The following is a 5482-nucleotide window of genomic DNA, read 5'->3' on the forward strand; positions in this document are numbered from 1 at the left end:
AAACAAGTTTTGTTATGATAATATTCACTCTTATCTTAACTATCGTCAGTGCCAAAATAATACTGACCACCTTTTTTGCCATTTTGATGGGTCTCCTCTGACTTCTTACCAGTTCAATGCTGTTCTCAAAAAGGCTGTTAAATTCATTGGTCTGGATAACAGCAAGATAAGGTCTCATTCTTTTAGGATAGGGCGGGCTTCAGGGATGTATAGAGATGGGTGTCTTATAGAAACTATCAAAACAAATGGCAGGTGGAGGTCTGATGCCTATAAGTCTTATATTCGTTAATTTCAGACAATACTGTGGGTTTTTTCCTGAAGCCGTTGTCGGTTAACCACATTTTTGCTAATCACATAAATAAGTAGTTCATACTATTTAATTCTTCACGCCAGTTCATGTTTGTTTTGCATATAATTTATATATATTATATTTAGATTCTATTTATATATAGCTTACGTGTTATCTGATGTGATTATGCGTACAATACGTCTTATAATATGAGTCCCGAAGGTTAAACTAGTTAAGTGATAGCAGTTACAAATTTTTCAAAATTATAAAGATATTGTGAAGGATCTGCCAAATGCCAAATAATAAAGATAAAGTTGTATGATGAAATAATAAAGATAAAGTTGTATGATGAAATAATAAAGATAAAGTTGTATGATGAAATAATAAAGATAAAGATGAAATAATAAAGATAAAGATAAAGATGATATGATGATAATAACATCATAATGTTTGTGTTGTTATAATAATGGTTTCTCAATAGAAATGATAATGTGATAAAGATAAAGATGAAATGACGGTGATAACACCATAATGTTTTTGTTGTTATGATACTGACTTCAGAATAATGATAATTTGATAAAGATAATGAGGACATGATGATAATAACATCATAATGTCTGTGTTGCTATGATAATAATTTCAGAAAATGAATGATAATTTGATAAAGATAATGATGACTGTTTGACAATAATATCATAATGTCTGTGTTGTTATGATAATAATTTCAGACTAATGATAATTTGATAAAGATAATGATTACGTGATGATAACGACAATATTATGATAGTCGTTGCAATGATAGGTTGATAAATATAATGACGAAATGATAATATGATTGCAGAATGATAATGATAATGTGACAAATATAATTATGATAATAATACCAGATCGATTGATGGTATAAGTTCTTAACTCAAACGCCATATATAAGGTTGTTATTGGTCGGCGATCCGCTTTTGGCAACTTAAATGTAACATTTGCTATCATTTGCTATCACTGTATAGGTAGACCGTTGTCGGTTTCCTATACATAAATATTGACGATTAAGCTCCAAATTTTCAGGTTCCTTTAATGTCTGGATAATTGGTTCCTCCATTATAAGCGGTGCATATCAGAGACTGTGTACAAGACCAGACGGCGTTAATCTAGGGTTACGGAAAACTATTGGTGGTAATCTTGTATGGGAACATATGGGTGGTATGAAAATCGAGGATCTCGAACAAAGTATAGCCTACTTAACTTCCTTTAAGAAGAATGATCCTCCGACTTATATTCTTATTCATTGTGGAGGCAATGATAAAGGCCTGAAAACATCTGCTGCTATTATTGCGGATCTCAAAATAATTATAGATAATATTAGAAGTAAGTTTCCATATACAAAAATAATTTGGTCACAGATTTTACCAAGGCGATCATGGCGTTATATGCCGGATGTATATCACGCTGACCGAGCAAGAAAACGTATAAACAGATCAATAGCCACCTATGTCATAAATGGCGGGGGTCACTACCTAAAATACCCGGATATAACTCTCGCCCCAATGTTCTTTAGGTACGACGATACACACTTGTCGCCCACTGGTTACGACCTTATGCTGAATAGTATTTCCGGAGCAATTTATTCATTCAGGAAACTCAACAGTCCTATCTTCCCGATGTGATTAAGTGACTGTATTGGTTGTTAGTAATTCCTTAAAGTTTACATGTATATATATCTTTATATATAAATCATGTTTATAATATTAATTTTTTTTAGTTTTGCAACCTGGCTGGGTTAAGTCGTTATGTTAAACCGCTTTGGCGGAAGGTACTCTCATTCTTCGAGCCCCTTTTTGGCTGATATTTAACATAACGTATTTCTATTTGCGACCGTTGTATATAAAGTTCTAAAATTTTGGCCTCTCGGGTTCGAACCAGCAACCTTATTCCAGAACTCTCTTTATTATGCATTCATTTGAAAATAATATCAAAGTTTAATCATTCAAGATTAAACTCTTTTATTTTACATGAATGACACATTTCTTAATTTATCGATCAGTAGAACTGCGTATCAATACGCATGCCCAGTCTTGGAGCTATATTTAGAACACTATATATAAGGAGCTGCGCGAGCCCGCTGCTTCCTTTTCGTTCTGGAACTCTATGAGAAAGGTAGCTGCTGATCATATTTTAATATTTTGTAAAAATCTTAAATTAGGTTTTAATTTCCCACCCTCCGCAACCCCTTTTTCTGCTGTGCTTTGTTTTACATTTCAGGAATCACTATATCACCCAACGCTTCGTCATGACTGGGACAAATGTTATATGCTGGGCGACGGAGTACTTAAATTACAGCCAATTGCTAATTGAATAGACATTAGTCAATTGCTTGATGCAACCGTTGTCGGTGCTCTTGCAACACTATGATATGATCCAAAGGACACTGAAAAGCTTAGTGTGAAAAATCGGACATACATAACGCGTGTAACCGTTGTCGGTGCATATCAATTGTGTTAATTCTGCAATATTTCATATTTGACTACTCCTCTCAGCTGAAATTTAACATAACGTATTTCTATTTGCGACCGTTGTCGGAGCAAATATGATGTGTATATATAAAGTTCTAAAATTTGTTTTTATACCCAGTCATGATGGAAATTGTTCGCCAAAAGAAATAAAAAAGTTATAACATAAATTGTTGTATTTTCTTCTCGTATAAGACTGATTTGCGATGTACAATGGCCTCTCGGGTTCGAACCAGCAACCTTATTCCAGAACTCTCTTTATTATGCATTCATTGGAAAATAAATTGCTAGTAAACTATAAAAAAGCTTCAATACTAATCAAACTTGTCACAAACGTTGACTGGACGATTGCTTGTGTAACGGCTAGCTCAGTCTTAAATCTCCTGTTACCATGGAAACGAGGGAACATCTCACAATAGCCATAAATCACTATTTTGCATTGATTTTTTTCCATCAAAATTGATTTCAAATTGCTGATACTTCTCAATTTATTGACAAAAGCTTTTCAGCGTTGGTAACACGTTATGTTATGGTTGACCTGGGATCATATGTAGCCTCTCACAAGTACTTTGTTTTCTTAAAGATCTTCAAATCCCTGAGCAGAAGGGGCACACCCCCATCTGTCACCCCCTTATATATCATTTTGATAAGAGCGGCGCCAAAAGATATATCACATTTCTTAAACAAGTGTTTGGGGTCTTAATAAGGGAATTCGTCACTTTTTGAGACATCAAAAAGTGCGTTAAAAGGCGTGTATGTATGGTAATGGGTTAAATAAGCACACCTCTTGGATCAGTGTACTTCGTCTTCTAAGGACAATTTTAGAAACACCCATCCTTTTTTCAGACGAATTCTGTCTGTTATCAGTTTGACTTCCTGTAAAATTAACAGGGAAGGACTGAATATAAAAAGAATTTTCATTGGTCATTTTAAAATTACAAACTGAAATCGGTGAATCTTATTGGTCATGATTTTATTTTATGACTGGTAATTGTAAAATAAACAGTTTTGTTTGTGATATTGATGTATGAATAAAATGGCATTTCCCAACAAATAAATAGTGTTGATTGACTGCGTTTCAAGTAATGTCTTCTAAATGTCTATTTTATTCAGACTAGACACATCCATTATAAATTATTTGTAATCTCGTAGCGTGATCAGGTTTTTGCTATGTATTTGTCTTCTAAAAATGTTCTTAAAGTAGAAGCTTGCCTATTCACAAGTAAAAGTAGATATCACTGTATGCTTTCCTGTTAAATCTGAATTTGTCAAGATGACCCCTTTACAAATTATTAAATTTTTGCTGATATCTTAGCTTTGATACGTTTTACCACAAAACGTTTTTTTTTATATCAAAATGGCATGAGACGTATAAGAATCGTTCATTTTTTACAAGAAGGAAATGAGGAACATTTGAACAGTGGCGGAAAATTTTCCTAAATTGTGCATGATTAAAAAGGAATCATGATTGAAACAAATTAATTAACTAACAAATTGAGGCAACAATCCTTCGTCATTAATTATAAATAATAGTAATAATTACCCCACTCCCGAAACGTCTTTAATTGGTATCAATGTTCATTACATTAATTGAAATGTCTTTCTGGCTCACTTAGAATAGTTACAATTCAGTAACAGAGGCCATATTGGAACTATTATTAAGAGTTTGTCTTGATCACTCTATAGTTTGAGAATCCTTTAATATTTATATTTAAAATGTGAAAGAAACATCATCAAGCCTAGGGAGAATGACTTTCAGCAAACGAAGCAAATAGAACAGTAAACCGCCCAACGGATAAGCAAACGAAAAATAAAATACACGACATATTTTAAGTAACCTTTTTGCTCCGTATGTTAACCCGTGGTGAAGACAAACACTTCGAATGTCATAATCGTCTGAAAAAAGTTAACCGCGTGTTAATTAAATGTTTTAGAAGTTGATATCAAATTATGTTATTTATAATTACTTGCACATATCACAATCATTATATTATAACATTGTAGAGTGTTTTCTAAAACAACACTTATCATTCTAAAAATGTAATTTTTTATTCAAATAAGCTTATTCTGGCCGGACTGCTTTATAACTATGCGGTAATTTCACAACTGTTTAATCACAAAGCCTATTTAATCCTCATTCAAAGTATAATTACAGCGTTTATCATTTCAGGTTTTGTTATGCGTAAATAATGCCGTTTTACAATTCCATGGTCTGTTACTTGTGAATAAATTAATGTAAAAGAACCGTAAGTTGTCGCTTTTAGCTACATATTTGGCTCCAAACGGGGAATGTGACATTTTTTTTTTCAAATTTTGTCTAAAAATAAACCTGCACCCTTTCTTTACCTTTTCCAACCTTTCATAGTCTGATTTCTTGAAGAAACTTATCATAAATGGCCTCGAAATGAGGTAGGGGTACCGGTGACGAGTTAAAGGGTTGAACAACCATAACTGATCAGTACCAGTAACATAGGGTCGTCAGTAGGATCCTTAACTCGTCAATTGCTTTATGTTTTAAAAAATCTCAAAATAAAATCTATAAACAGTAAGCAAAGTTAACGCATTTTATTGATCAAAATCCATTTATAATGCGTTAAACAACATCAACATGTTACGGTATAACTATCATTTTACACAAACGTTACTTTTACCAGCAAACAATCATGCGTTTGTAAAATTCATGCAGCAG

This window comes from Ruditapes philippinarum, unplaced genomic scaffold (genome assembly GCF_026571515.1).
Source record: "Ruditapes philippinarum isolate M1 unplaced genomic scaffold, ASM2657151v2 ctg3424_1_1_1_1, whole genome shotgun sequence".
In the NCBI taxonomy this organism is placed as follows: domain Eukaryota; kingdom Metazoa; phylum Mollusca; class Bivalvia; order Venerida; family Veneridae; genus Ruditapes; species Ruditapes philippinarum.